Genomic DNA, 11,223 nt, shown 5'->3' with positions numbered 1-11,223 from the left:
ATCAACTTACATAGGCGTCAATGGAATCCAAGTACATTGGCATCAATAGAATGAAAAAACATAATTAAATGCCATTAGAAATGAATGGGAAATTTGGACGTCCATTTTTGTGTCTCAGTTTTTGTGTTTGTTTTTGTGTCTGTCTGTTTGTCAGTTTTTGTGTTTGTTTGTCTATCTGTCAGTTTGTATATTTGTTCGTGCCATGTGAGAGAATATTGTCAAAAGCTGGAGAGGTCATTAGCAAAAAGAGGAACCGGCTGAAACCAAATGCTGCTGAGATGATTCTGTTTTTAAATAAAAATGTGTGAAACACCCAAATCCCCATCCCAGTGTCACTAGCATTCTATACACCTACCATCAAGAGTTCCCTATTGCACAAGCATTTGCGTATTTCATTTAAAAGTAACACAACAGCTTTTTTTTGTTTGTTTGTTTTCATTATTATTATTATTATTTATTTATTTTTTTTATTAATCTGGGGGAAGAATAAAGAATACATTTCAGGCTAGTGGTCAAACCCACTACTGCTCGCACATCAGACATAGTATATAACCACCATACCACCCACAGGTTTCATTGTTCAGATGACACTTGGTCATTTGGTTAGATGACAATTCAATATATTTTTGTCCAGAAGATGTCACCACACTGAATTGTGTCAAATGCCTCGTAGCACGGAACCATCTCAACACATTTGCTTCAGCGGTACAGAAAGCAGCGGTGAAGCAGTGTCGTCTGTCGTGACTCACCACACTGATTCGTGGCAAATGCTTCATAACACTGAATGAACCATTTCGACACGTTGCTTGATATATATTTACTGCTTCAGAAAGCTAAGGTTTCTCCATCACTAGTACGACCCTAATTTCCAAATGTTCCACGTGACGTTGAGACGTGTTTGATGCACGAATTCTTCTTTGTTTGTATGTTTGTTTTCTTTTGATGCACGAGTTCTTTAGAGCGTCATCCTCCAGCCTTTGTGTCGTTGGACGTGCGTGCGTGCGTGCGTGACGTAGTCAAGCTTGTGTGTCTGTCACAGAGCGAAAGAGGCTTGCGTCGTATTAAATTCTCCTCTGAAGTTTATCTGGCTGATCTTCTATCTGGACCTGAGAGATGAAGAAGGCACAATCGCTCCTTTTCCAAGCGTTGACCGTGCTTGGCATTTGGGCTTCGCTTGGTGAGTTCACGTTTTTATTTGACTTCAAGGTTCACTGCAAACGTTGTTGGGACTGGATTTGTTTCTTCAGATCATTAGGGGATCAATATAAAAGGGCATTTTATTGGCCCCACCTCGGGGAAATGTATACTTGTCAGATTACTAGACATATTAAGCAAACTGTCAGTCTCATTTGAAACAATGGAAACAATACATAATACATCCGCGGTTTTGAGACACTTTCTGATCCGACTGTGAACTTTTGAAAAAAGGGTGTAGTAAAGCCTATTTAAAACTAACGACTGACTTTAAGCATTGATATACCACTCATTTAACTCACTGACCGCCACTGACTGAAAACCTGAAACATTCACTTCGGTTTGCCTTGGAAGGCTGCAAATGGATTGGACGTCTAGCACCGTCATTGGCACAGAAACGTGAGAATCCATAGCCAGTCCTCCCAGTTAAGAATAAGCGCACTTCTGTTGTTGTCAGTAGTAAGCTAAACGAACCAAAATTATACATTAATACAAATGTATATATATAACTATTTTAAAACTATTAAAATTATTATGAATTAAAAAAAAATAACACTAAATATTACTATTAAATTGTATAATAATAATTTTAATTTAATAATAATAAATTTAATAAATTCATAATAATTTATTTTTTAATTTAATTTTATAGTATTATATAATACTATATTATTAGTAGTAGTAGTATTACTAAATATAATAACACTAAATATATAATACTAAGTATTGACTAATGGCAGTTAAATACTCTTGTAGTTTAGTTTTAGTTTTATACTAAAGGGTCATAGTATTTACCTATGATATAAATAAATATCTACTTTTTTTAATTCCATTATAATCTTAATGATTTTTTAATCAATAAATTATCAATAAACCCAATAGATTTGTATTAATGTATAATTGTATTTTTTCATATATAAATAAAATTAACATTAAAAAATAAAAAATAAATACATATATGTTACAGTTCTACATGGACTGAGGTTTTCAATGCAACGCTTCACATTCCAGGTGTTTTGTTTCACATTGCGAGATGGATAATTTTGTATGTGGTGCTTGTGTGTGTGTTTTGTCATAATGTATCAAACGTAGGAAGAGAATGTCCAAAAGACATGTGCTTCAACACAACAGAAAACTTAGCTCCAAAACCATTGTCTGTGATCTCAATTGATCTGGATCATGAATACATATAGGTTGAGGTGCTGGAGGGGGAGGGATAATTGAACTTTTAATGACCGAAGGGAAAACAAACAACAACAAAAAACCTGCAGTTGAACACAATCTTGATGACTTTTACAATTGTTGTTACAATATGATTAACACCCCCCACCAACACAAACCTATATAAAGACAAACCGAACACTTTAAAATGCAACTTTTTTTCACCTCGACCTATAACCTTACTCACCTTGTCTTCACTGATGCAAAAGCATCTATTGCACTTTCATATGACAGTTGTTTTGGAAGGGCACTTCTTTCCTGGACTTGGTGGGCTTGGACTTGGTGCTGATGTGGATAAGTTCGCTGTAAAATGACACATTTCAAAGGTAAAGCGTTGGTCAACAACATGTCACTTGTATTCTGCTTGCCTTTAGCCAAAGCATCGAAAGCGTTACTCTTTGCACATCCTAAGTGTGTGTGGGTGTGTGCGTGCGTGTGTGTGTGTGTGTTTCAGACAACCCTATGCTGAGAGCTACAAACTCTTTTGTGAACAAGTGATCCGTCAAAGGATTATCGTTGACAAAGAAGTGCTCAGAATGGACAAGCCAAGAAGGTTGTTCGTGAACATCGTGAAGAACCATGAGGATCTTGATGCTTCAGACTACAGGTAATTTATAAATATTCATACTAAAAAGTTTTTTTTTTTTTTTTTTTATTTAGTCTCTGAAAAAAAGCCTTGAGAGAACGTTTCATTTTGTTCTCTTTGGTGTATTTGTGTGAATGAGAAATATAAGCGCAAGAGTGAATGTATTATGTGGGTGTGTGTGATGTGAATATGTGTGTCTTGTGCTCATCTTTCCCTTTAACTTTGTTTCAGGCGGGATATGCTGAAAAGAAGATTGAAGTGTGATTTCCCCCAATTAGTTTTTTATGGGGAGAGATTTGTCTCAAAAATATTCTCACAAATGCTTTCGCGATTCACACATATCTTTTGTAGATGCACAAATATATCAGAGATTTTCACATGTATTTTCGAGATCCACAAATATATCCATGAGTTTCACATGTGTTTTTGTAATTCACAAGTATATCCTCGAAATTCACATGTGTTTTTTTTATGTAGTGCGTGCACTCATCATGAATTATTGTTTGTAAGCATTCGAATTGTATATGGGAATCAGCGGCCGAGTGCATTTATTTTTGAGACAAACATAACAAGAAACGGTCAAATTTTCTCACACAAGCGCATTTGCGATTCACACTTGTGTTTTTCGAATTCACAAATACATCCGCGATTCTCACAAATACATTAGTGATTTTCACACGTGTTTTTCAGATCCACAAATACGTCCGCGTTTTCCTCGTGTGTTTTTTAAATCCACAAATACTTCCGCAAATGTCGCATGTTTTTTTTAATGATGTGCGCGCAATTATCATGACTTGACATTTTTTAAGCATTCAGTTTTGCTTGTGAATTGCTGGAGCTGTGTTTTTTTTGTTTTTGTTTTTTTTTTTAAACAGCGAACACGCGCATTTCTTTTTGAGACAAACGTCACTCGATGTTTCACCAAGATTTTCTCACACACAGTAAACCAAGAATTTTCACGTGTCTCAAATAACCTCCGCCTCAGTCCGATAGGCGGCAGTATTGAGCGCATAGAAAGGTCAAAAGTGCCCATCAACACAGATGGCAAATGGTGTTCTACTTATGTAGCGCTTTTCCACCTTTCAAGGCGCTCAAAGCGCTTTACACTACATCGCCATCTACATACAGGTGACGCAGCACCAGGAGCAATGTGGGGTTCAGTATCTTGCTCAAGGATACTTAGGCGAGTTCATCAGGGCAGAGAATTGCACAACCTCTGGGTTGGGGGACAACTACTCTACCGCAGAGCCACGCCATCCCCATCCCCAGATCACATACGGACACCTAGCGGGTGACATTACACCGGGCAACAGATAAACAGGTGTCTTGGGTCCGTTGGAAAACCTACCCTATTCCATTTTTTGTTTTTATGTGTGTTAATAAAAAAAAAATAAAAAAAAAAAGAGAAATGAATCATCTCCCGTTTCCCAATTAAAAACTGCTAATTCAATAACGGAAACGAGACTTAATCCATTTTACCAATTAATGGTTTTGAGCTGAAGTCGAAAAACAAAATATGTCCAATATTTGTTTTTATTAACAAAAAAAAAAAAAACAACAGCACAAATATGCCAGGGGGTTATAAACATTTCAAACATTGCACATCAGGAAAATAACAAAACAAAACAAAAACAAAAAAACAATGAATAATGCTGTGAGCAATTATTCACAAAGAGATTCAAGTTTTTCCACAAATATTGTTATTTTCCGCTTTTAGATTATTTGATTTTTTAAACAGATTTATGTAGCACACAGTCTCGTTATGAAAGTGAGAAAAAGAAGGTAACAGCTTGCTAAATTTACATTTGTGTAGGTAGAATTTCGACAAAATGACAAGATTAATAATAGAAACAATCTCTTTCTTGAGATTCTTATAGAAACAAAAACAAAAAAGACATTTTCCCATTTGAGTTTGAAGTCCACATGTGTAGGCTCCTGATTCTGAACTTGCAAAGTTCTTTCCAAAATTTATTGGAAAAAGAGCAGGTCCAAAAAAGGTGCTGAACTGTCTCTGTATCAATGTCCCACTTTAATTTTTTTCATGTAGTGGTTTGCAGGATAGTACTTATCTATAGATAATTTTGAAAGCGACTTCTTTGACCTTACTTGTCAACCGAAACATATTGGGGATAGTCCATACTTAGGCGTGGACCAAATGATATCTCCAAAAAGACTTAACATATGCTTTGGATCTAATCTCGTTCTGAAATAGAGATCGAGTATATCTATTCAAATTTTTGTTATGTAGTAAACATAATTTCCCCACACTTGAATTTAGTATATTTGGAGGAGATAAAGTTTGAAATGGCATGTTTACATTTCTGCACAGCATAATGAATCCTGAAGGAATCGCATCATCAACACTAGCATATTGCTTAGGTCTAACTGGTAACTGAAAATAATCCCAAAACTCCGCGTAAAACATAGGTGCCATTAAAAAGTTGTGACACAAAAAGTGTCTTCTGCCTCTAATTGTCCAAAAATAAAGATTTGTTTTTGCAAAGAATTCAATGAGCCATGACCCGGAAGACGAGGCCTTATTGAAGAAAAACATCGTTTTCCGGTTCAAGGCTCATTGTAAAAGCGAACTCGGAGGAAAACAAATATTGGTCGTATTTTGTTTTTCGACTTCAGTTCAATAAATTGACATTGTAAAAACGGATTAAGGTTCGTTTTTCGTTTTTTATTTTCCAAAATTAGAAGGAAAAACAAACGGCCTCAAGGTACACGGACAGTCTTGATAGTTCTTGAAGTTTGGGAATCATACTTTTATAGTCTATGCGCTCAAAACTGCCACCTATCAGATGAAGGCGGAGGTTATTTGAGACACGTGAAAATTCTCGGCTTACTGTGTGTGAGAAAATCTTGGTGAAACATCGAGTGACGTTTGTCTCAAAAAGAAATGCGCGTGTTTGCTGTTAAAGAACACAGCTCCAGCAATTCACAAGCAAAATTGAATACTTAAAAAATGTCAAGTCATGATAATTGCACGCACATCATTAAAAAACATGCGAAACTTGCGGAAGTATTTGTGGATTTGAAAAACACTTGTGGAAAACGCGGACGTATTTGTGGATCTGAAAAACGCGTGTGAAAATCACTCATGTATTTGTGAGAATCGCGGATGTATTTGTGAATTTGAAAAACACGTGTGAATCGCCAATGCACTTGTTCTTGTTATGTTTGTCTCAAAAATAAATGCACGCGGCCGCTGATTCACAAATACAATTCGAATGTTTGCAAACAATAATTCATGATGAGTGCACGCACAACATTAAAAAACACATGTGAATTTCGAGGATATATTAGTGGATTACAAAAACACATGTGAAACTCATGGATATATTTGTGGATCTCGAAAATACATGTGAAAATCTTGGATATATTTGTGCATCGACAAAAGATATGTGTAAATCGCGAAAGTATTTGTGAGAATATTTTTGAGACAAATCTCTCCCCATAGTTTTTCACACCCCTTTCCAGCGCAACATGTCTGAAATGTTTTTTTTGTTTTTTTTGTTGGAGACTTTATCATCAACAGACAAACTTTTAGACAGGATACCTCAGTCATCAGGTACATCAGCTACCGACTCTACTGAGGTAAGACAAGAAAGTGACACTGAACAAATGGCTAGCACACCATCTGGTTGGAAATCCACAGAACAAAGAAGGACACTTTACAGTGCAGGGCTGCTATTGAGGACCATTCTAAGCGAATCACCCTCACTGAAATGCCCATGGCCTCCCACAGCAGAAGATTTAAATGTATGTGAAGCGAAAGCTGTTGTGCCTGTTGAACAGTACAATCGATTGGTGCAACAGAAGAACCAACACTAGCCGGGTATGTTGATATTCCTGATGATGTGAATCTAAAAGTTCTCTCTCTATGTCAAGACATTGTGTATCTGGAATGTCCATTCCTCCAACAAGTGATGCTCTCTTCCAACACAGCAAAAGGGCAAACTACGAGGCAGCAGTAATGCGACATTGTCTGACTGGTATGATGTGTGCCCCTTCACCAATTGGCAATGGATGGGACATTGAGGATGGTGAATTAACAGTAAAATGGATGACTAGAAATCCTGCCCCAGATAGTGTGCTACAGGTAATCCACTGTGGTTGCAAGATAAGCAAGTGTGAGACTGAAAGATGTTCATGCTTGTCTGCAAAAATGTCCTGTACAGATTTATGCCACTGCCAGGACTGTGAAAATATTTCAAAGGAAATGGGATGATGACACTGATGATACTGATATTGATGAGTAATCACCCACCATCTCTCCTATGTTTAGTTTCATTATCAAAATGTTACTCTCCATTTTAACACCTTTAAAACAACAACAAAAAAAGGCTCTTTTCCCTTTTCCAAAAAAATAGACCTTTGTTCAATTTGACTGCCAAAAAAGATGGATGTTCCAATGAAGTGCTATTGTTTTATTGAGAGTGCACATTTCATATATGTGTGTGTATATATATATATATATATATATATATATATGTGTGTGTGTATATATATATATGTGTGTGTGTATATATATATATGTGTGTGTGTATATATATATATGTGTGTGTATATATATATATATATGTGTGTGTATATATATATATATGTGTGTGTGTGTATATATATATATGTGTGTGTGTGTATATATATATATGTGTGTATATATATATATATGTGTGTATATATATATATGTGTGTGTATATATATATATATATATGTGTATATATATGTGTATATATATATATATATATATGTATATATATATATATGTATATATATATATACACACTGATACACGGCCCATGGGAAAACCCATGGACAGTGTATCAAATACTTGTTCTCCCCACTCTATACATATATATTCCTAGATTTTGACAAAATTGGTGCAGGGAAACGTTGGGTGAACTTTTAACCCAAAGTTCAGAAGGGTATTATCTTATCAAAAAATGCATTGAACAAGTAGTGCCCAGACAGTGGAACGAAACCCATTTTCTAGGCACTTTTTCAGGGTCCACCCCAAGGCCTAATTCTATTTAACACAAGACTTATTTTTCATCCCATACAATTTATTTAGCAATTGGGGGAAATTACTTAGATACATACTGTAAAAATATTGGAGTAGAGAGATAAAAACAATGATGACATTTTGCTGCTGTCTGTTGCATTTTCCGCGTTCTGAATCTTCCCCATTGGGCTGATTTCTAAATCAGCTGAAATCGTTACTCTGCCGACGTCATCACCTAGATGGAGGCACTAGAGCAGGGTTCTCCAACCCAGTCCTCAAGGCACACTGTGGGTCCTGGTTTTTGTTCCAGCCGATCCAGCAGAGGCAGTTGAGCCAATGAGGCTTCTGCTAAAACAAGCCACACCTGACTGCAATCAAGTGATTGCACTTGTAAAACACCAGATTGGGGAAAAAGTGTTGTCATCTTGTTTGGTAGGAATGAAATCCTGCACCCACAGTGTGCCTTTGTGGAATAGGTTGGGGACCCCTGCACTAGAGTGCTACAATGATAGGCGGGGCTAAACGGCAGATTAAAAGAAACATTTCTCTTCATCTGCGCTTTGCCAAATTGTTGTATATAGTCGAATGATCTCAAAATATGATTTTAATTCACATAATAATGCTATTTAATTTCATCGTGTCACAGGCGCTTTAAAAGTCAGTGATTGCAGGACTGGTTTACTTTCAAAAAGTGCTTGAGCCGAGTTTTGAGGGTTTGTATTGCGGGACACTCCCTGATGGCCCTACTATGACCCTAGTCATGGGGGCGGGGGCAAATCAAATACTTAAATAGTATTTTTTTAAATTAAGAAACAAAGCACATGAAAAAAAAATACATAGTAATGAAGTAATAAAATAGAAATAATTCTACATGAAATGAAATTCATTCTAAAAAAAAAATCAAAACTTCAAAATATAAATGAAAAATTATTGAAATAAATCAAGATTAAAAAAAAAAATAATAATAATAACATTAATTCAAATAAGTGTCCCATGTGTGAATTTTGCTGTGGGAAAGTTATTCATTTAATTTTGTTTTGTTTGATGAATCTTGTGACCTCTCATATCTTAACTCTATGGCTGCCTCTTACGGTATTCAATCCATTTCAACTGATTGTTCGATCGCTTCCAGCCCCTCCCAGTTAAAATGGATTGGACGTCTATCAATATCTTTTACTTATTACCACAACAAAAATTGTGACCTGGGCTGGCGGTGGTGAGGTAAACTAATGATAACTTTTGGATAGATGTCCACTGATGTGACCACTGTAACCGAAAGGGTTAAACATCATCCTCAAAAATAAAAAGTGCAAATTACCACACAAATGTTCCTTTTTGTGCTATACACAAGTGTGGATGCAACCCCGTTGGTTACATAACTCTGTCGGAATGGCTGACGGTTACCCATTTGATTATTTCACCTTATAACGCATACTGTAGCTTGATCTGAGGCTGAAATGCATCCCAACTCTTCTTTCTTGATTTCTGTCCCAATTTACATCCATTGTCCAGTTCACTGGCGCCTGTGGCACAGCTGTGATGGTGTGTGATGTAATCCTACTTGGTTTAGTTATTGTTGGGTAAAGAGACATACTATACATTGTATCCAAAAAATTGTCCATTGCTGCCAGTTTGCTTGGATTTAATAAATCAATATTAAAATCTCCACAGATGAAGAATGTTTTCTGCTTAATAGTGGAAAACAATTGGCTCATCCATTCAGTGAAGGAATCAATACATGAACCCGGTGATCGATAGATTCAACTGACAATTATATTTTTCTTTTTTTCATTGGAGATCTCTATTGTCAAACATTCCAAGTGTTCTTGACATATCTATTCAATTCAATTTTATTTGTATAGCCCTAAATCACAACAAGGTTGTCTCAAAGGGCTTTGCAGAGGCAATATGATACAAAATCAGAAACAGCAAATGAAGCAATGAAGATGAATACATACATTTCAAGTCCTGGGCATCCCCCATCCTTAGACCCTCCATGTCGGCAAGGAAAAACTCCAAAAACTCCAGAGTCTTTGGGAGAAAATGAGAAACCTTGGGAAGTACCACACTGAGGAGAGATCCACTCCCGGGACAGATAGGCAGGGAGCACCAGTACTGCTAATGGGAATTAGCAGGCGAAGTTACAGTCCGTAAAGATACATTGGAGTAAAGGAACAAGAAGAGGTCCATCTAGCCAGATGAGACGGGGGTAGCAACGAGGACATCCATCCAGCCAGGGGTCCGGACAGTCAGGAGGCTGCAGCTGAAAAAGGGGTGGGGGGAAAGGGGAGACCGGGTGACGAGTGATGAAGAGACTAGACAGATATTACCATATTACTAGATATTACCATTGGAAAATAGAAATTAAGTAAGACAAGTGGTACTGTAGGTAGAGTGAGAAAAAGGAGATAGAACTCAGTGGCTGTACTTCCCCCAGCATTATAGCTTCTAGTGCAGCTGTATCTGTTAATACCATACATTTAATTGATTTATGAATATATAGGGCAACTCCACCACCAGTTTTCTTTTCTCTATGTATTTTAATTCGTAATCATCCATAAGAAAATCAATACCTTTATCAATATTAAACCACGTTTCTGTGATCGCAATTATGCTGAAGGGGTGTGTAAATTGGTGCAGATAGTCTTTGGTAGAGCTGACATTTTTGTACATGCTTCTGCTGTTGAAATGTATAATTGACAGTTTTGCCCATTGAGTTGATATGATTTTCATACAGATCTTGTGTAAAAATAATCGCAATTGGTAACAGTAGAAGAAAAGAAATGATTGTCAGGATCACTTTCTATATTAGGGACTCTTTTGTTGGACTCGTTGGATTTAAAGGCCTCAAGTTCTATTTGTTTGTTCTGAAGGGTTCGCAGAAGTGGATCAATGTCGCTCTTATTCCTGAGTACAGTTCGTGTGTTTGATGTATCGTTCATAGTCATTGTATGCAGAGATGGTACCTGGTCTTGATAGGTATCAGTACTTTTCAAGCTCTTCAATATCTCGCACCATCAGCACTTTTGCTTCCTCAGGCGTTCCGTTCCATTTAATGTATATTTTACAATTGACTACCCACGTGTGTTGAATCTTGCGTTGCTTTTTAAGATATCTTGCCTTTTTGGCGATATCAGCATTCTTCCGTGTTAAGTGATCGTTCATATATACGTCGGTACCCTTCAACTTGCGACCTTGTTTCAGCAGCATTGT

General features: G+C 36.6%; 1 long non-coding RNA gene across 6 annotated transcripts; it reads left to right on the top strand.

The window, feature by feature from the left end:
• The first annotated feature begins 701 nt into the window (after positions 1-701).
• On the top strand, positions 702-10,947 carry LOC130911434 (uncharacterized). Of its 6 annotated transcripts, none has more exons than XR_009062143.1 (5): positions 702-1,177; positions 2,625-2,741; positions 2,870-3,022; positions 3,233-6,842; positions 6,953-10,947. It is a non-coding gene; the product is annotated as an uncharacterized LOC130911434 (long non-coding RNA). The 6 variants fall into 6 exon arrangements; XR_009062145.1 differs by having other exon boundaries at positions 702-2,741; positions 3,233-6,601; positions 6,663-6,842; XR_009062144.1 differs by having other exon boundaries at positions 703-1,177; positions 2,662-2,741.
• The last annotated feature ends 276 nt before the right edge of the window (positions 10,948-11,223 follow it).

Source organism: Corythoichthys intestinalis, unplaced genomic scaffold (genome assembly GCF_030265065.1).
Source record: "Corythoichthys intestinalis isolate RoL2023-P3 unplaced genomic scaffold, ASM3026506v1 HiC_scaffold_45, whole genome shotgun sequence".
Taxonomy (NCBI): domain Eukaryota; kingdom Metazoa; phylum Chordata; class Actinopteri; order Syngnathiformes; family Syngnathidae; genus Corythoichthys; species Corythoichthys intestinalis.
This window is presented reverse-complemented; position numbering and strand designations above follow the sequence as displayed.